The 23,492-nt window shown below is 39.4% G+C and overlaps 1 protein-coding gene and 1 pseudogene across 3 annotated transcripts in view; one reads left to right on the forward strand and one right to left on the reverse strand.

The window, feature by feature from the left end:
* Positions 1-23,492, reverse strand: part of FAM3C (FAM3 metabolism regulating signaling molecule C) — a 379,854-nt gene that overhangs the window by 330,224 nt on the left and 26,138 nt on the right. For both annotated transcript variants that reach the window (XM_079932258.1, XM_079932257.1), the window contains exon 2: positions 19,276-19,355. The gene's annotated coding sequence lies outside the window, so the exon portion shown is untranslated. The remainder of the gene's footprint in view (positions 1-19,275; positions 19,356-23,492) is intronic.
* LOC307191748 (glutathione peroxidase 7-like) lies at positions 12,834-17,396 on the forward strand (annotated as a pseudogene). The gene is made up of 2 exons: positions 12,834-12,937; positions 16,669-17,396. The product of its transcript is annotated as a glutathione peroxidase 7-like (transcript).

The following is a 23,492-nucleotide window of genomic DNA, read 5'->3' on the forward strand; positions in this document are numbered from 1 at the left end:
TCCGCACTACAGCTCCTTAGTGATGAGCTGCAAATCTGCCCCAGGGTAGGGAAAAGTATTTATGCAAATGAGTTCCTTCTGCACTGGCTGGCTCTGGGGTCAGTCTGTCTCTTTTGCAGCTCTGAGGCTTTGTCTTCTGACAACAACAAATAAATATGCAGCTCACGCACACACACAAACATGCAACCACACAAATAAGCCTGGATCCCCCTCTGTTTCAACAGCAGTTGTCACTTCTTAAGACAGAATTAATACTCATGTGAAAAATAACTTTCACATTATGGTCTAAGTGATTTGTCCAGGAACGTCTAGTTCTATGGGTACCAGTGCAGGCTGACCGAACAGCTAAGGAAGAGTGACCACATCTGCTTCCCCACTCTCCTTCTCATTCTGATAGGAAGAGAAAGTTCTCAGGGTTCTTTTATCACATCCTGAATAATTGTGCGATACTCCATTGGATTTCTCTTTCCCTCATCTAAATCAGCGCCAACATAAAGTATCATCAGGACAGAGTACCTCCACCCCAGGCCCAGTCTCCTCATGGCCTTATTAGACACATTTACACATAGAGCACATATCCTTGAGAGACTGGTGGGACCCTGCACATAAAACAGGCCAGGTAATGGCACTCAGAGAGAGCCTTGAAGGGCCATATCAACACGCACTAGTGTTTAGAGGAATTTCAGGCACATGGACAATGGCCCAGACATTGACCAGTCTGCATGTTCACATACAAGCCTAATAAAATCCTAGTAGAGTAGATTAGGCCAGTAGAGTCTCATTGCTTATTTTGTTTCTACAGTTACACAAAAACATTGTGGACAAAGAAAAGACCCTGATGTTAAGTACTATGTGAAAGAAAATCAGACAACCTATATTGTGTTCCTCTTGGTTTTATCCTCAGCAGAGCCAGAAGACAGCAGCTGGGAATCTTCCTTTGCTTAGCTATTTAATGTATATAATTAAAGCCTCTTATTACTCCCCTAAATTTTCTCACTGCCATGCTAAACCATCCCAGTTCTGCTGACCTTTTCTCAAAGATCCTATTTTCCAGGCCTCTAATCTCCTTGTATCTGAACACTAGACCTCTCTCAAATTCTTTATTCTTCCCAACTCTCGCCATCATTTCTAGGAGCATGTTTCATAAATGCAGCTGTACTTCTCTTCCAGGCTATCAAGACATCTTATTCGTATCTTCATTTCTTCAGTTGAGCAAATAAGTACTTACTGTGAAACTACTGACTACACTGTGGAAGGTGCTGTTGGGGGAAATTGTCTTGAAAGTACAAATCCAGTGTCCAGGAAGTTCACTCAATTCCTTAAGATACAGATATGCATCCAACATCCCTTGGCTTAAGGCAGGATGAAATAAGTGCTCTTACAGAGGTTTAAGAGACATGCATGGGCGAGCAAAGGGATGAGTAATGTTATCAGACTAAGGGGCAGTGGGACAGAGTTCAGGAAACACTGTCCATGGATAGGTGACATTTTAGCCCATATTGGAAAAGGAGTAAGATTTGAGTTAGGTAATGAGTGATCCCTAAAGGAAGGCTTGGTGGGTCAAGGTCAGCCTTCTAACTGTACAAGGTGTTACGCAACACCTTTACTGTCATCATAATTTCTCAGCAGGGTGACTGGTGGAAGCGTGCACTTTCCCTGGGTACAAACGCCCTATTGATGTTCTCAGTCTACTAGTGACGAAGTCTCCCCGGGTCCTACGGGCCAGGAAGGGGCCCATATTGATGTTCTTCTTGACCTCCCTCCTTTCTCATCAATGTAAGGAGGTTTAGTGGATGAACCTATTCAGAAATTTTAGCAAGTTGACATAAAAATGAGCTGAATGTCCAGAGAGCTTCTTAGATGTTCTGGGGTGAATAGTGTAGACTCATTGAAAAATTGAACATAGCGATTAAAATCATACTATCTGTTCACTTCATTTCAGGCACCCTATTCTTTGGCCACATTTCCCAAGTGGGCATTAGGAAAGTGTGGCTGAAACGTATTTCCATGGTTCTTCCCTCTCTGGTTTCCATATACTGTTTCCTCACTGTGAAAGCCCTCTTGCCTTTTGCCAACTCCTCAACTGAGTTTTTTCTTTAACCTGTTGAATTCGTTTAAGATCCGGAGGCAAATGACATGTTCTCTGTGGTGTCTATCTCAGACCAAATCCAAGCAGAAATATTCAGTAGCTCCACTCCGCTCTCCAAGCACTTTGTACATAGGGTAAAGGTCTTTTAGCCAATCTTTACTGAACAAATGCAGCAGCACGCTGAATTCACCATCACCCTTCCCACTCCCCATGAAAGCACATGGACCGTTGTCCATGCTTGCTCAAAGCTCCTGACAGGTAATATCTCTCCAGTGCACTGTGCCCGTCTCCCCCTGCCTGTGAGCTCTATGCTTACCAAGCAGCAGTTGATTTGTTCCACTCTCTACGTCATTTGTATTTAATACTTTCATTATTTATTTAATATGTAAGCCAACACAATATGAATGAAATGAAAACCAAGTTACCTTGTGGGCACGCCTCTAAGCAAAATTTCTATTGAGTGAGATATGGGTTAGACAATAATAAAAGATTAAGGGAAAAAATTGTAAAAAATGTAACAGATTCTATAAATGTCTTATAAGTTTGTTTTCCAAGTGACTTTTTTTTAAAATTTATTTAATTTATTCATTTATTTTTGGCTGGGTTGGGTCTTTGTTACTGCACACGGGCTTTCTCTAGTTGTGGCGAGCAGAGGCTACTCTTCCTTGCGGTGCACAGGGTTCTCATTGCAGTGGCTTCTCTTGTTGTGGAGCATGGGCTCTAGGTGTGCAGGCTTCAGTAGTTCTGGCTCACAGGCTCTAGAGCACAGGCTCAGTAGTTGTGGCGCATGGGCTTAGTTGCTCCGTGGCATGTGGGATCTTCCCGGACCAGGGATCGAACCTGTATCCCCTGTACTGGCAGGCAGATTCTTAACTACTGTGCCACCAGGGAAGTCCCGAACCAGTAGGTTTGATGAAGGAGGTCTGCTTTGGTGATTTTCCAGAGGAAATTGGATCTTGTCTGTCATAGGAAATGAGACTGTTTTTCCTTCTCTAATCAGAGTGTTATGAATGGCATATGTTTGTTAAAACTTTTGGTCACAAAGTCTACATAAGGGGACCCCATTGGACATCAACGTCATAGTTCCAGAAAGATTAGAACCTATGGATAAACGTTGTTGCCCCAAGTCTGCAAAAGCCAAAAGGAAAATCAAATCCCCTATTGATATCTCACAAATCATCGGAGAGATTGTTCAAGCATTCGCTTTCCTTATTCTACTGTGTCTTCACTTGAGAAAATAAGTAGCACGGGGAGAAATGGTAATAGTGATGAGGAAATTAAAGTGTCTCCTGACATTAGAAGTAAATTGGAGTCTTCATTTGGCAAGCATCTGAGGAAATGTTAGCATTCAGGAAATCTAGAGTTTACTGAGTCAGTGGACAGGGCCCTCAGTGACTGAAGAACATGAGGCTAAGTCAAAAGGAAAGGGACATAAAGTCTGTCAGACTGACGCAAGAAGAAATCAGCATTGCTTTTACTGTTGCACACCTGCCTCCTATTAAGTTACCTGGCATTTTGGTGTTCTCTTCTCCATACTGAAGACTGATTTGATATTAATCATTTACATTTTGGTGTGAATAGTTCAGAATTAGAAATGATAAAGAGAAAACCACCTGGGCTTCTTTTTAAAGATCTTGGGTCTGCAAGAGCACACGTGGCAGCAATGTTTCTGGTTCTCATAACAATTACATAGAATTTGAGGAACAATATCATAAAGAGGTTATTATTAGGTTTATAATAATCATTTATTCAATCTGTTTTTTTCTCTGTAATGAAAGCTGCTATTTCTTCAGCATCTTCTAAGTGCTGAGTGTTCTCCATACAATATCTTATTTAATTCTCATAACCAACTGCCACTCTTCATTCGCATGCCAGATACCTGAGCTCTCCTGATTAAAGAAACATGTGATGAAATATTGATCGGGTGACTAACCCCTGTAATGTGTCAGGTAGGTAATTTGTAACTCTAGTGTTTAGAGAAAAAAAAAATCTTTATTTATTTAGGAGATGTGTATCTCTAGAAGGTGACTATGGTAGGAATTTTAAATCAAGGAAATATGAATAAAATTTGTATTCAGACTAGCCTTTTGAGGGCCCTCACATTAGACAAAATAGCTGCCTTGTCTGTTTCTTTATAGAACCAGCCCTGTTGAAAATGTGCTCGGAGAGCAGAGAGCTTCAGTAACCTTGGTAATGACACGGGAATCCACAGACTTTCCATGACTCATCAGGAAGTGCCATTTGGACAATTTTAGTTGAAGAAAGCAACCAGCTCCCAGCTCAACACTTGTACACCCTTTTCTCTGTCAATAGCTCTAGAACCGGATTTAGAAGACACGTGCCTCTAAATATTATGTAACTGGATATAGCAGCTCTTTATAAATGGTGGTAGAAACCTTAAACCCTTAAACACTAGCAGCGTCTATGGAGCTTGACATAGAAACTCAGGCAGTCTCCCTTCCAAGCCTCCTCTGACCCCATGTATAGCAAGACATCTGCTACAAGAAGGTAGTAAGAGGAATAATTACAGAGATATATCTGAGGAAGAGGCACAGTTCATAGAAGAAACACATTTTTTTTTTTTAAAGAAGATGTTGGGGGTAGGAGTTTATTTATTTTTGCTGTGTTGGGTCTTCGTTTCTGTGCGAGGGCTTTCTCTAGTTGTGGCAAGCGGGGGCCACTCTTCATCGCGGTGAGCGGGCCTCTCACTATCGCGGCCTCTCTTGTTGCAGAGCACAGGCTCCAGACACGCAGGCTCAGTAGTTGTGGCTCACGGGCCTAGTTGCTCTGCGGCATGTGGGATCCTCCCAGACCAGGGCTCGAACCCGTGTCCCCTGCATTAGCAGGCAGATTCTCAACCGCTGCGCCACCAGGGAAGCCCAAAGAAACACACTGGAAGAAGAAACATAGTTCACAAAAGATTTAAAAGCACTGGATCTTGAAGTCATAAATCTTTGTTTTGGAGAACTGGTACTTTCTAGGAGCTGACTTGAGTTGTATAGATAGACCAGAAATAACACAGGGTACTGACAAAATTTTAAGAAGAAATAGAAAGTTGGAAGAGGATTTAGAGCGAGTAAGGAGGTGGGGAAGTCCTCGAAGTCCTCGAAGATGTGACACGTAGGCAGAGTCTGGAATAAAATGAGAGAGCGAGTCTTCCAGAGAGTACACTCTCTCAAAGTGATGCCTTTTTAACAGCACTAGTTAAGACCACAGTGAAAAGTTATTAGAGTGAGCAGTGTAAAATACACAGTTGAAGGAATGGTGGTCACATGATAAGTCAAAATAAAAAGGTAGTGAGACAGACATGTCTCATATGTGATGACGCCCTCTCCAGTCCATAGCAGTCTGCCCCTCTCCCAGCATTAGGACATGGCTAGGGCTTGGATCCAGGTGAGGCTTCTGTGTCATTCTGATGTTGCCGACACCCTGGTTTTCAAGTACTTTCTCTAAGAGCTGACCTCTTTGAGCACTAGTCCTTCTTCACCAGACCTAGTCTCGGGAGTACCTGAATGGTGGGAAGAGGGCACCATTTTTCTCTTTGTGGGTGTAGGAGTGGCAGTCAGGACCTTAGTGCACCTGTTGTATCTGCCTAAGGCTGGTTCCAATTAGACTCCTCCCAATGGAAACAAGCGAAAGTTAGTTAATATTGTTGGTATTTTCCTTTTTAGTGGTTCAGCAATTATTCATCTCATGATAGGCCCTTGAATAAGAGTCCTCCAAGAGATACGAAGCATGGCTCTGATGTCATGGGATTTATGTTTAAGGATACTTTTTCCGTGGTATAGCCTCTTGACTTGCATGACATTATATACTCTTTGTCTCTTTCAGTGAGTCCTGTTTTACTAGCATCTAAAGTAAGAGTCTCTTCCAATACAGAAGAAATTGCTATTATGAATAAATAGACTATTTCCCTGAAATTGCAACTTTTAGAAAAGTATCCAGGAGTGGATTTAGATGAGTGACCTGTAAGTGATTCTTACAGGTGACTCCTGCACGGTCAAGCAGAAAATTTCAAAGGAAGAACCTATATTTGTTTCCGGAAATCTTCAGAATTCACTGAGTCTGAAACACATTGGTTTGCTTCTCTGCCATCTTCAGCTTACCAAACCTAGGTACAGAATTTTATCACCTTTAATAAATGTATATCCTTCCACGATATAAACTTTGAAGTTTGGGGTGATCCTCTCCCCCACAGCATACATTTTCTTCCTATTCATTTAATAATACTTAAGAATATCTATGATTTATTTTAGTGTTTGGTCAAGTACTATAGAAAATACTTTAGTTTGGTACAAAAAATTACAATAGCGAACATGTATTTAGTGTGTTATATGTTGAGTGCTCTACATGAATATTTTATTTCATCCTTACTCTTTTAGGTAGGTATGATTATCATTGCTCCTGTTTTATAGTTAATAAAACTGAAGCTTAGTGAGGTTATATTAATCTGAATTTTCACAGCTGGGAAATGTGGTCACTAGTTTTCTAACTCAAGCAGTACAGCCCCACACTCCCACACATAACTGTCATGCCATGCAGTCCCCCTTTACCTAGTCCCCTAATTAAATTCTGAATCGCTAAAACTTTAACATAAATACAGTGTGTGATGTCCAGCACTTTAACCTCTTCATTTTGTCACACTCTCTCTTATGCCAGCAGGTACTTGATAACTAAGTGGGCTCTGACGCATACCAGGCATGTTCATCAAATTATATATCACCTCTACCACTGTAACCTGTTTTTTTTCCTAGAGCTTCTACCTTCATAGCATTTATGGAGAAGTAACCCTTCCCTCTTCAATATTGCTGATAAGGTCATTGTTGAAGTCTTAATATCCAGATCTGTGGATAACTCGTGTCAGAGATAGTTTCTAAAGGATTTTTTACATAAGTACTATTCAAAATGAGTCTGTAGACCAGCTTCCTGAACGTGATCTGTTTTGTTACCAGTATGTAATGCAATAAGGAGCTTGTGTCAGAATGTAAATCATCGATGTCACTGTCTTAGTCCACTTGGGGATGAAGGGGAGCAAAATTTTCCCACCCCAAAATGTCTCTTTGGCATGCAAATTATTTTGTGCTGGAAACAATCAAAGCCCCAAAGACTCAGGAATCAACGTGGATCTTCCTCCTAATTGCCTGAAGAGTGCAGATAGAGGGCCTGTTCCAGGACAGGAGCTGTGCTATGTGGACAGGAAGAAGCCTAGCAAAATCTGTTAAAGTTCCTCTGTGTCCCGTTGTCTCTGCGTAGCCTAGCAAACATCTGTTTACCAAACATTTGCTTTTCCTTCTCTAGGTCAGTTGACCTCCTCCCCTTTGAGATCCCAAACTACTACCCTCAACATCTTTTGTCTGTAGCTGAAGATGGTATGTTAAGGTGAAGGTTTCAGCCATTTTGGTGAGCTACTCAGCTTTCCTGGGTCTCTCCCATGTATATGTATTATTAAACATTTGTTTGATTTTTCTCCTGTGAAGCTGTTTCATGCCAATTTAATTTTTAGGCCAGCCAGAAGAACCTAGAAGGGTACAAGAAAATTTCTTCCTCCCTGACAGCTGCTACAGCAAAATACCATAGACTGGGTAGCTTATAAACAATAGAAATTTATTTCTCACAATTCTAGAGGTTGGAAGTCAAAGATCAAGATGTGGGAGATTCAGTGCCTGGTGAGAGCCCACTTCTAGACAGTTGTCTTCTTGCTGTAACGTCACATGACTAAAGAGGCAAAGGAGTTTTCTTGGGTCTCTTTTATAAGAGCACCAATTCTACTCATGAGGGCTCTTCCCTCGTGACATCACCCCAAAGGCCCCACCTCCTAATGCCATCACCTTGAGAGTTAGGATTTCAACATATGAATTTGGGGGGAACATAAGCGTTCAGTCTGTTGCCATCACTAAGCACACCATCCAGTTCCTCTGACATTTTTTTTCCACATTAAGACTTTCTCAGTGAAGGATCTAGTGAATTGATTTGCATTCCCATGCAAGCTTTTTACTTCATCATGGACTGGCCCTTTACAGAGTGTGGCCCTACACTATGGCCTGTGATTGAGTAACACTATGTTTTACACCTATCCCATTTTTTTTTTGCGGTATGTGGGCCTCTTACTGTTGTGGCCTCTCCCGTTTGCGGAGCACAGGCTCGGGACGCGCAGGCTCAGCGGCCATGGCTCACGGGCCCAGCCGCTGCGCGGCACGTGGGATCTTCCCGGACCGGGGCACGAACCCGTGTCCCCTGCATCGGCAGGCAGACTCTCAACCACTGCGCCACCAGGGAAGCCCTACACCTATCCCATTTAAACAGACTTCAGGTGAGATTAGATCAGGCATATGATGTCTTCTCTGGATTTAGTCTCCCTCTTTTTGTCATCAGTATATTCCAAACACAATCGGTGTTTTGAGCAGGCCAAGAATCTTCAGGCTGTTCATACAGCGTTTTATATGAGCAACTAGAAAGTGACCAACTGGTGACCCAGAAACATTTTGACATACACATTTAAACTGGTAAAACCCAGCAGGAAATAAGGGTGATCTTATCCTTGTCTACCTCACACACTGGTAAAGTTCAATCCTGAGATTCAAAAATTATGTACCCAGTATTCAAGAATTATCTTAAATTCACAGAACAATGGAGCAATTTCCTTTAACTTTTCAATTCAAAATACAGTTACTTATCTACATTCTAATGATTTCTTGTCTTCTTTTGTGTCAGCCACTGGGTGGCTGGGTGATACAAAAGAGCTTCACGGTTCATAATAATTCTATTAATTAGGAATTAACTCAAGTGCTTATTCTGATGCTCTAATTCTGAAAAAACAATTCTCAGATTTATTCCAGGAAAGGTCAAAACTTCTTTTGAAATGAAAGCTTTCACAGAATCCCCATATATAAAACATATAAACGTATAGCCTCCTAATTAGAGTAAAATCAGCGGGACTGAAACCCTTTCTACCCCCAACTATCGCAACCAGGAAGCACCTAAGATGCCTTCTCAGAGCCCTAAGGTTCTCTGCAACACAGTTTGAGAATCACTGTTACAGTCACCAATTTCTGGAGTATCATTTACAGACTACAGTTATCTGCAGTCATTTTCATCCTCCTTTTGAACTATAGTTAGCAATGTGCCATGAAACTGCTCATCTTTCTCCATGATTCCAGCTTTAGGGTCCAATTGCCAGAAGTTCTCACATATGGTGATAAAAGGCTTATCAATGTTTAAAACATAAAACTACATGACTCAAGCTCCCCAAGCATTCCCAACAGCATTTCCACTTCTCAATTCTGCAGCACTCTCCAGCCAGAGTTCAAGAGTTTTTTCTCCTAATGTGATAACAAACAACCTCTAAGAACAAAACATAGCTTTTAGTAGTGCCTTAAGTCAAGCAGTACCACTTACTCATCGTAAATATGTTCCAGAGCTTGGACCAAAAAATATATTCTGGGGACTTCCCTGGCAGTCCAGTGGTTAAGACTCCACGCTTCCACTGCAAGGGGCACAGGTTTGATCCCTGGTCAGGGAACTAAGATCCCACATGCTGCATAGCAAGGCCAAAAAAAAAACATATTCCAAGCTTGTAGCCTACCTTAGCAATTTTGTCATAGATTTCTCTTTTTTCTACAGAAAGAAGATTTTTCTTAAAAGTTACAATATTGAAGTTAGGTGTTATTTTTCTATGTACTTCGTCCAAGATATTTCTCTCCCTGGGTCTCAAAGGTCATGGAAGATGCACAGGTCAACATTTGAACTGACTTTCTCTCCTAAACATCTTACCCACTGCATAATAGCCTCTATATCAGTCTGCAGAAGCCTTTGATATTTGCCAGCTATCATCATGGTTCATTGACATTCCCGAAAGTCCAAAGTTTTTCCTCTCAAAACACACAAAAATTACAAGAGCTTCAACTTTACCTATTACTCATGCTATTCACTGTCTAAATGAAACTGCTGCAAAAGTGTTTGATGTTTGCTTGCATGTTGTTTTTGTTTTGCAGAAAATATCCAAGAAGTGCGTGTGTGTTGTTTGTAGTAAGGGTGAAAAGAAGACATAAATCTTATCTGACACTTTTTCTAGAGTCCTGATCAAGAATTTGTACTGAAATCTGAATTTTCAAAAATGGTGGTAAGTTAGACATGTCTCATCTCATCAAATAGACTATAAACTCCTTGAGGATAGAAATCATGGCTTGTGTTTCTTTGGAGTTGCTGACGGTACTCAGAATAGTGCCCCTTGAGAGTACTTTTGGAATCAAATAAAATCAACCTAGAGGGTTAAATTAAGCCATAGAGCAGTTCCTACACTGTTCTTAAATCTTGTAAGTGTCCTTCTGTAATTCATTAAGTTTAGACTTGACATATAACTTACTATATGGTGCTATAATTGAATGACAAAAATGGCATTGAATGACAAAAGCCATCACTGCCTACGCAGTTTTTCTACTTCTTTGGTGGACTACTGACATAAGAATTTAAAAAGCGTGACTATTGGGTATAAGGTAGGCTCAAGGATGTATTATACTACACGGGAATATAGCCAATATTTTATAATAACTGTAAATGGAAAGTAACCTTTAAAATTGTATAAAAAACATTTAAAATTTTTAAAAAATAAAAAGTATTTAAGGAAAATGTGGCTAGCAGTGACATATCCTCAAACATCTGAAAGGATTAGACTTAACATTGTTTACAAGGGCAGAAATTGCAGAACTTAAAAATGAAATTGTACAGTACACAATTAGGTTTGAGATGATTAGGTGGTATCTGCAGTATTAAGTAAAATCACAAGTGTCAATAGTAGGCAACTATTTTTGCATAAACACTAACTTACAAAAAAATTAAAATGTTGAGATGATTAATTTCTTTTCATTTATCCAAAATGAATATACCCTTATGGCACTCCACAAGGAGACAATATGCATTTTTTACAATTTAGATTACTTACTTCCAAAAGAATGAAAGATCATCAGTGAGAACGTTGTCATCGTGTTTAGTGATGAATGTGAATCGATGAGCATATTTGCAAAGTAGCAACACGGAGACAGTAGCCTAAATGTTCACCTTAAAATTCAATCAGTGGCTGTCTCTTTGCACAGGGTGGCTATGGACTGCTCATCCCTGACTTATGTAGAAGGCCACATAAACATTTGTCTTATATTTTGAACAGTAAATTTGGTTGTTTTAGATATTTATGTTACCAATTTCTCTGCATCTCTCCTTGACTTACTTATGTTGTTGCTACAGCTACTTTTATTAAACAGGAAACACTTTATCTTGCCTTCAAAAGCTAAAATACAGGCAAAAACTAATGTCCACCATGATTCTATGTATGTATGTATGTATGTATTCAGTCATTGTTGCTTAGCAACATAATGATTCTTCCTATAGAGAGGTGCAAAATATATATATACACATATATATAAGCATGTATAAAATCTTGTAAAAATGAATACCATTTAATAAACTACCTTATCGTTTCCAAACACAAAATATCTCTTTGCATACTGATATTAACATTGTAGCATATAAGTTATTAATATTTTAGAAAAACATTTAGAAAGCAGTAGTACATTAAAAATATACTCTAGCAAAAAAGTCTAAGAAAGAAAAAAGGCAAGAAACTGGAAATCTAAAACTCAATACTATGATCTTTACTTTCACCATCAATGCTAATAAAAACCACTCAGGAGAGGCAGAGAGGGAAGAGAAAATAAACTTGCTAGAAAACAGTATAAAATGATTAAGACCTTTAGGACAATCAGTCCTGGACTTTATCCTAAATAGCTGAAAAATGATACAAGTATTCTCTTTATGTGAGAGTTACCATATACATAAGAGCTATTTATTAGAATGCAAGATAATTTGGAACTGTAAAACTCTGCCAAAATAGTCTAACATGTTTTTGATATCTCAAAAGATGTTTCAGGGCTTCCCTGGTGGCGCAGTGGTCGAGAATGCACCAGCCAATGAAGAGGACACGGGTTCGAGCCCTGGTCCGTGAAGATCCCACATGCCACAGAGCAACTAAGCCTGTGCACCACAACTACTGAGCCTGCGCTCTAGAGCCCGTGAGCCACAACTACTGAAGCCCACATGCCACAACTACTGAAGCCCACGCACCTAGAGCCCTTGCTCCGCAACAAGAGAAGCCACCGCAATGAGAAGCCTGCGCACCACAACGAAGAGTAGCCCCCGCTCGCCACAACTAGAGAAAAGCCCGTGCGTGGCAACAAAGACCCGACGCAGGCAAAAACAAGTAAATTAAATTAATTTATATAAAAAAAGATATTTCAGCTTATTTTAAGTATCTTAAGGTCTCATTATAAACAATTCTTATTGCACAATACAGTGAAAGTTATCTTAGTTTTCTTATTTTTTCCTAATTCTGAATGAAAGAGATGATTATACAGCCAATACCTGACTTAAAAACAGTTGATGCTTCAAAATTGATCCCTAGTCAGTTGTTTGAAATTGTTAATATATTTTCCCTTTTTAAAAAGTTATAGACTTCTGCTTCCACCCAAGATGGAGAAACAGGGACAAGATCTATCCTCCTACCTGAAACAACAAAAAACTGAAAATATACGAGACAATGACTTGCAAGGCACTGACATCAGGCAACAAAAGACAGCGATCACTAAGAGATGGGAAACAAAGAGACGAGCCCTATGACTGTCATGAGAGAGTTTCCAGAGCATAGTGGAGGAAGGAAAAAACCAGGTGGAGATTGGAGACTCCCTGAGCCGAGAAGATGGAACCGATACTCCAAAGAGACAGAAGCATCTGGGGTTCTCAGGAAAGAGTAGCAAAAGGAGAAATTGCACACAGAAAGAATATCATAATACCTGAAGATCTGTAAGTCACCCCTGTAAGTATTCACCTGTGTACTGATCCATGCATGCACTGAGGAAACTACATGAGGCTTGGGAAAGAACCACCCAAAATAATTAAGGGTTACAATGCCCAATGCTCACACAAGGCAGGGAATAGTGCCTGTTGCCACCACCCAAATTAAATAACCCTCAAAAACTGAGGGACAGTAGTAGAGTACACACAAGTTTTTTTTACCTCAGTAATAGAAAATGATTAGCTAAAAAATAAGCACTGCTCTGGTACCTAACAAATCTTAAAAGTAACACCTGAAATAATCAATTTCTTAAGAAATGTAACTACCTCACAGAACAAAGTGCAATAATATTTATAAAAATAGACATAAACTGTACCCAATAAAGTAAAATTTACAATGCCTGGTGAAATTCACAATGCCAATCAAAAATTATCAGACATGCAAAGAAGCAAGAAAATATGACTCATAAGAAGTAATTCAATTGAGTAGGACCAACCCAGAACCAATACATACGTTAGAATTATCAAACAGGAACACTAAAACAATTAAACTGTAGTCCATGTATTCAAAAAGGTATGTAGAGACATGGAAGATATTTTAAAAATTTAAAGACCTTAATAAAAATTCTAAAGACTAAAATAAAAACACTAGATGGAATAAATGGCAAAAAGAAAAATTAATGTAATGAAAACATGACAACAGAATCTATCAGAAAGGAAATACATAGAGCAAAGGGAATCAAAAAAGAAGTGGAAAAGCAACAGTGAGCTGTGGGGCAGTTTTAAGCAGCCTAATACACATGTAATTGGAGTCACAGAAGGAGAGGAGTTGGAGGATGGGACTGAATAATTTTTGAAGGTATAATGCTTAAAAACATTCCAAATTTGATGAAAATTATAATTGCATATCATACCTCAGTAAATCTGAGGTATGATATGCATGAAAAAAACTACCTCAAGTCACATTGTAATTAAATGGCTCAAAACCTGTGAGAAACAAACAAACAAAAAAACTTAAAAGCAGTCAAAGAAAAAATGGCACACTATGTAAGAGGAACAAAGATAAGGACTACATCAAATTTGTCACCAGAAACAATGCAAGAAAAAGATAGTAGAGCAATATCTTTATTACACTGAAAGAAAAAACTTAGAACATATCTTTCAAGAACAAAGGCAAATTAAAGACTTTCAGATATACAGAGGTTGAAAGAATTCATTACACACCTGCACGCCAAGACATGTTAAAGAATGACCTTCAGGCTGAACAAAATGATGCCAGAAGGAAATTCGATCCACACAAGGAATGAAGAGCACCAGAAAATACATAACTACCTGGGCAAAACATGAAGGAGCTTTGTACTATTATGTAAAGCTCTTTAAAAGATACTAATTGTTTAGGAAGAAAATATTTGCAAATGAATCAACGGACAAAGGATTAATCTCCAAAATACACAAACAGCTCATGCAGCTCAATATTAAAAAAAACAAGCAACCCAGTCAAAAAATGGGCAGAAGACCTAAATAGACATTTCTCCAAAGAAGACATACAGATGGCCAGGAAGCACATGAAAAGCTGCTCAACATCACTAATCATTAGAGAAATGCAAATCAAAACTACAGTGAGGTATCACCTCACACCAGTTAGAATGGGCATCATCAGAAAATCTACAAACAACAAATGCTGGAGAGGGTGTGGAGAAAAGGGAACCCTCTTGCACTGTTGGTGGGAATGTAAACTGATACAGCCACTATGGAGAACAGTATGGAGCTTCCTTAAAAAACTAAAAATAGAACTACCATACGACCCAGCAATCCCACTACTGGGCGTATACCCAGAGAAAACCATAATTCAAAAAGAGACATGCACCACAATGTTCATTGCAGCACTATTTACAATAGCCAGGTCATGGAAGCAACCTAAATGCCCATTGACAGACGAATGGTTAAAGAAGATGTGGTACATATATACAATGGAATATTACTCAGCCATAAAAAGGAACGAAATTGGGTCATTTGTAGAGATGTGGATGGATCTAGAGACTATCATACAGAGTGAAGTAAGTCAGAAAGAGAAAAACTAATATGGTATATTAATGCATATATGTGGGACCTAGAAAAATGGTACAGATGAACCAGTTTGCAGGGCAGAAATAGAGACACAGATGTAGAGAACAAACGTATGGACACCAAGGGGGGAAAGTGGCGGGAGTGGTGGTGGTGGGATGAATTGGGAGATTGGGATTGATATATATACACTAATATGTATAAAAGAGATAACTAATAAGAGCCTGCTGTATAAAAAAAATACACATGTAATTGGAGTCACAGAAGGAGAGGAGTTGGAGGATGGGACTGAATAATTTTGAAGATATAATGCTTAAAAACATTCCAAATTTGATGAAAATTATAATTGCATATCATACCTCAGTAAATCTGAGGTATGATATGCATGAAAAAAACTACCTTAAACAATACTAATTGTTTAAACAAAAGTAGACACCATGTATCATGGGGTTTATAATAAATGTAAAAGTAAAATGTATGTCCATGTTAGTTCAAAGGCTGGCACAGAAGACATGGAAGCACACTCTAAAGTTAGCATACTATTGATTAAATGGTATAACATCATTTGAAGGGAGAGTGTAATGATCTAAAGATGTAAACTACAATCTTTAAAGCATCCATAAAATAGCAGAACAAAGATTTACAGCCATTCAGCCAACAAATGAATTAAAATTAAATCACAAAAAGTGTTCAGTTAATCCCAAAGAGGCCAGAACATTTTGGAAAAGGGAATAAAGAACTGGTGGGAGAAATAGAAATCAAGCAGCAAAATGATAGATTTAAATCAAACCATATGAAAAACCACAAAATATGGTCTAAACGGTCTAAATGGTCTAAACACCCCAATTAATAGGCAGAGGTTTTCCAGTTGGATAAATAAACAAGACACAACAATAGGCTGCCCATAAGAAATTCACTTCAAATACAAAGACACAAATAGGTTACACGTATGAGGATGGTAAAAGATACACCATGTTAACAGCAATCAAAAGAAAGCTGAAATCTTTATATCAATATCAGAAAAAGTAGATTTCAGAACAAAGAATACTATCAGATATAAAGAAGGCCATTTCCTAATGATAAATAGGTCAATTCATCAAGAGGACATAATAATCCTAGACATTTATACACATAATAAGAGAACTTCAAACTACATGAAATGAAAACTGACAAAACTACAATGAGAAATAGACAAAGCCATAACAGTAGAAGATTTCAATATCTTTCAATAATTGATAGAACAAGTAGAGAAAAGATCAATAAGGATATAGCAAATTTGAACATCATTATTAACCAACTGGCATAATTCACATTTATAGAACATTATACCCAGCAACAGAATACAAAATTCTTGTCTTCATGCACACATTACACTTCCAAGGTAGACCATATTCCAAGTCATACTAATATTTCAATAAATTCAAAAAATTCAAATCATACAAGTATGTTTTCTGACCACAGTAGCAGGAAATAAGTATTCCATAATAGAAATATTTGGGGAAAAAATCTCCAAATATTTGGAAAGCAAATAACACACCTCGATATAACCTATGGGTCACAAGAAATAAAAAGAGAAATTAGAAATTTTGATCTGATTAAAACAAAAATACAACATATAAAAATTTGTGCGCCGCGCCCTGCCTTTGCCCTTGCCACGCCGCCTGCCGGGGAGCGAGTCAGGTGGCGGCACTGGCTGCGGCGTGGCTGCTCCTGGCGGCTGCCGCCTTCGCGCAGCGGCAGCAGGACTTCAAGACGGTCAGCATCCGGGGCAAGATGGTGTCGCTGGAGAAGCTCCGCGGCTCGGTGTCCCTGGTGGTGAACACGGCTAGCGAGTGAGGCTTCCCAGACCAGCACTACCGGGCCCTGCAGCAGCTACAGCGGGACCTGCGGTCCCATCACTTCAACGTACTTGCGTTCCTCTGCAACCAGTTTGGCCAACAGGCACCCGACAGCAGAAGGAGATGGAGAGCTTTGCCCGCCGCACCTACAGTGTCTCTTTCCCCATGTTTAGCAAGATCGCAGTCACCGGCACTGGTGCCCACCCTGTCTTCAAGTACCTGACCTAGGCTTCTGGGAAGGAGCCCACCGGGAACTTCTGTTAAGTACCTAGTGGCCCCAGTTGGAAAGGTGGTAGGGCGCTTGGGACCCAACCGTGTCGGTGGAGGAGATCGGGTCCCAGATTACAGTGCTTGGGAGGAAGCTCACCCTGAAGAAGCGAGAAGACTTAAAATCGCTTTCCCTCCTCTCCCACTGTCCCCTCCCCTCCCCCCACTGTGCACAAGTGACCAAAGCAAACTCAAATGGTGCTACAAAGGGAGAGACTACTGACTCTACTTCCTTCACTCTTATCCCACCGACCCCATCACTCCTGTCGCAGGAAAATTCTAGTAGTTTGATTCTTTGAATCTTAGAGCAACCTATAGGAACCCCTGACCAGTGAGAGCTCCTGACCAAATGACTCAGTAAGAACCTCTAGTCCATGAAAACATGTGGCAAATGGAAGTATCTGAAGCAATAATCTCCTACCGGTTATGAACTCTGTAAAATGGGGCCAATTCCTACCTCACAGGGCTGTTGTGCAGATGAGGATGAAAGGCCTATGAAAGTGTCTAGGGCAGTGACAGCTAACTAGGAGGCATTCAAAAATTATTTTCTGAAGATGGACAAAAAATAAGTTGTGATCAATAAAAACTTGAAGCCCCCCCCAAAAAAAATATAATTTGTGGGCTTCCTCTATAGCAGAACTTAGAAGAAAATTTATAGTACTAACTGTCTATATTAGAAAAGTGAAAAGGTCTTAAATCAAAGACCTCAGCTTCCAATTTAAAAAACTAGAAAGGAGGAGTAAGTTAAACAGAGTGAACCAAAGGAAGGAAATAATAAATGTCAGTGTATATGTTAATAAAATCGGGAAAAAAGTAATAGAGAATATCAATGATATCAAAAGCTGGTTTTTTGAGAACTTGAAAAAAATTGATAAACTTCTAGCCAGACTTACAAGGGAAAAATGTGAGATAACACAAATTTTCAACATTGGGAAGGAGAGAAATGACATCACTGCAGATTCTAAAGACATTAAAAGGATAATAAGGATAGACAAGTTTATACCAATAAGTTCAACAACTTGGATAAAGTGGAGAGAGAACTTGGAAGACACACACTAACAAAGATCACTCGAAAATAAGCTTGGATGATATTCTGAGTAGCCTCTCTACAGCTATCAAAGAAATTGAGTTTGTTGTTACAAACCCTCCCACAAAGAAAACTCCGGCACAGATGGCTTCACTGGTGAATTTTCCCAAACACTGAAGGAAGAATTACCATTCTACATAAACTCTTCCAGAAAACTGATAATGAGTGAATACTTCCCAACTCTTCTAAATGAGGCCAGCATTACTCTGATAGCAAAACCAGACAAAAACATAACAGAAGAGAGATCACAGAAGGTATCCCTCATGAACATAGCTGAAAAAATCCTCAGCAAAATAATAAAAAATCAGATGAAACAAAAAATAAGGATAATACGTGATGACCAAGTGGAGTTTATTCCAGAAATGCAAGGTTGATTTAACGTTCAAAAATCCATCAACATTATTCCCCATATCAACAACCAAAAGAGAAAATAATATGATCATCTCGATAGGACTCAGAAAAAGCATTTGAAAAAAGGCACTATCCACTCCTGAGTTTTAAAGAAATCTCTTAACAAAGCAGGAATAGAAGAAAATTTCTACAACGTGTTATACACGGTGGTTAAGTTTACAGGGTAACCCACAAATCGATTTAGTTCTTGTATAAATTGTTATATCTATGCAATTGTCAAGAACTGGAGGCAACACTCTTGAAATCTATAGCCTGGGATTTCAGTTACTCATATTCCTTCAGCACCAGGATCCCTTGGGAGTAAGCTGGCTGCTGGCTCAGCAAACCTGGGCTTATCTATAGAACTTGGTCACACTAAAGTGTACATAATCAGTCTCGACTCTGTTAAAGGGCTGAAGACAGAAGACCACAGAGCATCTAGAGGAGATGGAAGAGGCAGTGGAATTTCTCACCTTTTTTAATCCTATAGGACTCTTATTGTCCATCTCTGTCCCAGAATAAAGACATGATTCTAATAGGTGTTAATAAACCCATGGGAGAAGAGAACATAGAGAAGGACTTTTCCAGGCTACACCAAACTTAAATGGGCTAAGATCTATAGACATCATGGATCTGAAAGAGGGGAGAGGGTTCTACCACAGGATTTTCAGCCCATTAACCAAACCAATTCGTGTACTCACTGTAGCCTGAAGTCAAAGCTGATTTCTCAAGGGCTGTGCTTTCCTGCAGAATCAATCTCGTTGTCTCGTAGTTCAGAAACCTAAAGGGAAGGAATCATACTATTTAGCTCTCAATAAAGGCTACCACAGTCCTTCAGACTCCACAGATTTAGCCCAAAATGATAGAGAAAGAAACTATGAACATACATTTCCTGTTCATTTCTCTCGGGGAAGTACCTGTATGGGAGTATGTGATCTACACCCTTGCCCCACACACACATGCAAGACTATTTCTGCTTCAGCTCTGGAATCCCATGCTGTCTAACCTAATCACTCTTCCCCGGGAATCCCCTCTCCACCCCTCCTCTCTCCTCTGCTGGCCTGGGTGGTGAGAAATTGGTGCATCATTTATATACATCAGGCAGGTAGATTTCTGGATCCTGCAGAGGAGATGAGAGGAAGGAAGGATGAGGTGCAGGACAATAGATCCCATGTAAAAGAGCAAGAAATTCATCTGCTTCATATTCTGACTGAGGACCAGTCCTATTGACAGCCCTCAACTGCTAACAGATCATTAAACACTGTCCACAGAGGTACTTAAGAAATTTCATTGCTAGAGAAGCAATTAGCTCTCAGGGGATGGAGGCTACTTGCCATCCTACACTTCCCTTCTTTCTTTCCTTTCATAATTACTGAGTATCTTTTCTATGTCAAGTACTGTGCTAGGTTCTAGGGATACAATGACAAGTGTAGCATACCTTGAAGAACTTGTGAAGTCTAAACAGAGGCAAATAGATATGCTGGCATGTACAGGCAATAAACAGTAATATAATAACCGAATATATTATAAGGAATAATTATGCCAAGAGAAAGAGGCCAGACCAAAAAAAATGGAGTTTATACTGAAATGATTCCCCAGGTATATATAATTCTTAAAAGTGTAAATTAATCTTTAACAACAGAAAGTAGATCAGTGATTGCTTGGGGATGGGGCCCAACGGAGGAGGTAGGGCAATAGGGAGAGACCACAAAAGGGCACAAGGAAATTTTGGGTGTGATGAATATACTCATTATCCTGATTCTGGTGTTGATTTCATGGGTACACACATATATCAAAACTTATTAAAACGGGCACTTTAAATATGTGCAGTTTATTGTATGTCAATTAAACTTCAGTAAAGCTCTTAAAAATATATTACAGGGTACAGTGTGGACACAAAGGAAAGAATGTTTGTTTGTTTGTTTCCTGCAGAGGATGAGACACTCTGCAGAAGCCTCTTAAACAGATATTGCTACAAGCAATCACATTCTTTGTATTAGACAGGGTCCTCACAAGGAACAGGGCACAATCAAATTGTGTAACATGGGAAGAGATCAATAAAAAGATTGGAGACAAAGGTGTGAGAAAGATGTGGAAAAATCTGAGGGATAGTGCAGCACCCCAGGACTAGTAGTGCAGGACACAGGCACTCCTTCTAGATTGGAAGTAGAGAGGAAGAGAGTGGTTCCTGGAACCTGCAAAGAGGGATGCTTGAAAAGGACCTGAAACCTAGGAGTCAACACCCCACCTACATGGACCTTTTAGGGAGGGAGCAGATGAAGAAAGACGCTAACTGGACTTTCCTCCTTCCTTTTCATTCCCTACTGGTGCTCCCAGTTGACCAACCCCAACCAAAACCAGAGAATAAGGAGGAATCCATTCAGACCAGCCTCCCCAGTCTCAGAGCAGTATGGAAAATGAATCTGGAAAAACAAATAGTCTGCTTTTTCCTTTTTTGGTCCAGGATCAAAAGATGCAAAATTATATAGAAACTAATAGAGAATCATGTTTTTCCTCTGAAAAACAATGATTATTTCAAACTTTTACTTCATACCGGTAAAAACACCAGTTTTTACTCTGATTGGATAATCTCAGTTCCTACATTTGGAAGGATGCTGTGGAGAGCATGAATTTGATAGCCAGAGCCCTAGGCCAGGAGCTGACAAGCCAAACTATGGCTCGTGGGCCAAATCTGGCCTACCATCTGTTTATGTACAGCCCGCAAGGTGGAGATGGTTTCTACATTTTTAAATGGTTGAAAAAATATCAAAAGAAGAAAAATATTTTGTTATAAATGCAAATTACATGAAATTCAAATTTCAGTGTCCACAAATAAAGCTCTTCTGGAACCAGGTATGCCCACAATTTACGTTATTACCTGTGGCTGCTTTTGCACTCAGTGGCGGAGCTGAGTAGCTGTCCACAAAACTTTAAATCTTTACTCCCTGGCCTTCTACAGAAAAACTTTGATAACCCTTACCCTATGCTAAAGAAGCTGGAGATGTGGAGACAGGTTCACCTGAGACCAGACCTTGATTCTACCAGTACCTGGATGTGTCATCCTGACATGGTACTCAATTTCTATGAGCCTTAGTTTTTTTAAGAAAAAAAGAGAGATAATCATATCTACTATATAGAGTGACTGTTGAAGATTAAGTCACAGAACAAAAGTAAAGTACCCAGCACATAGGCTAATACACAGAGAAGATTATTCCTCTCCTTAAATGAAAAATAGAAGTGAAAACCCATGCAACATTAAGTAACACAGTTTTCTTGCCTTTCTTTTTATATACCTTTTTTACTTTACCATATACTAAACATATTTCTATCTTCACATCATTCCAGCTAGTGTCAGAGGAGATTTACCTCTTATCTAAAGCTAATCTCTTGCCAGTAAACACTAAATTCCATCCCTTTTCTATGTGCTTAGATAATAGTTCTTAATCTGTAGTGTGCTTAGAAATCACCAGGTATTAAGATACAGATCCCTGAGCTTATTGAAGAATCTGAATTTTGAAATTACTTTAAGAAACATTGATATAAGATTCTCCCCTTTCTTTCTCTCTCTCTCTCTCTCTCTCTCTCTCCACACACACACACACACACACACACACACACAGAAATACTTCCTTTCTAACATTTTCAGTCTCTTTCATGGACTCTTTCTTTCAATATCCTTTATCTTAAAAAAAAGATTAGGGACTTCCCTGGAGGTCCAGTGGTTAAGTCTTCACCTTCCAATGCAGGGGGTACGGGTTCAATCCCTGGTCAGGGAGCTAAGATCCCACATGCCTCGCGGCAAAAAAACCAGAACATAAAACAGAAACAATATTGTAACAAATTCAATAAAGACTTTAAAAATGGTCCACATCAAAAAAAAATCTTAAAAAAAAATATTAGAGCATTTATCGTCCTAATAGCCTTTCTGGCTACCTTTTGATCTCTCTTATTTTTAACCATCAAAATCACCACATGCACAATATATAACACATCTAAAGCTATTTGGGGAACTTGTGTGATTTCTATATCTGTAAATTCCTGTATCATCTCTCACTTTCCATCTATTTCTTCTTCTTCTATTTCTTTTGCTAGCTTCTTTTCCTCTTCTCTCCATCAAACAGAACTTTCCTCATTTTACTGCCACACGGTCCCTCAGAGCTATCTTTAAGGAACTTGGTAGTGGGAGGCTAACATGCTTTTACCACAGGCATTGGAGTTGTATTCAGCGTTTCCAGACATGGTTCCCAGGTGTTGGGTTTGGTGGAACTCAAGCATTAACACCCATTTTTCCCTGCCTGAACTAACAGAGAGAAGAGCTAGACAGACAACACAAATAGAAAGGGAAAAATATATAGATATACCATCTTTATTACCAATAAATCAGATTGTGGAGAATGTGTGTTATGTCAGCAGCCAGGGGGGATTTGCAATACTGAACTGCGGACTTAGACAGACTTACACACCCCATCACAGGCATTGCTGGGAAACAATGGATATGGAAAAGGATCCTCCAGACAACTGTAGTCCACTCAGAGGAAGAAAGACTCTCTACCTAATCTTAGTCATCACTGAAGGACAAATTGACAATGTGGAAATAGCAACAATTTGGGTAGAAGCTACAGTGCTACACAAGACTTGGTAACAGCAATTACTACCAAGTAACAGTAAGGTGTGGGAATGGAAGGTTCTACTTAAGTTTTAGAAAAGGTGTTTTAAAAGCTTAGGGCAAAAACATGCCGTTTTAAAGGGATGGGCTTTGTGATAATAGGGGCAAGCTGGAATGGGCTGGAGGGAAAGACTCTTAACTATGTAATCATATAAAATGCTCTAAAATTGTAAGGAAGGAGGCAATTAAAGACACCTAAAAGGGACTAGAACAAGCTGTGGAATGTGGGGACATGACCAAGACCAAGCCAAA

This window comes from Stenella coeruleoalba (assembly GCF_951394435.1).
Source record: "Stenella coeruleoalba genome assembly, chromosome: 9".
Classification (NCBI taxonomy): Eukaryota; Metazoa; Chordata; class Mammalia; order Artiodactyla; family Delphinidae; genus Stenella; species Stenella coeruleoalba.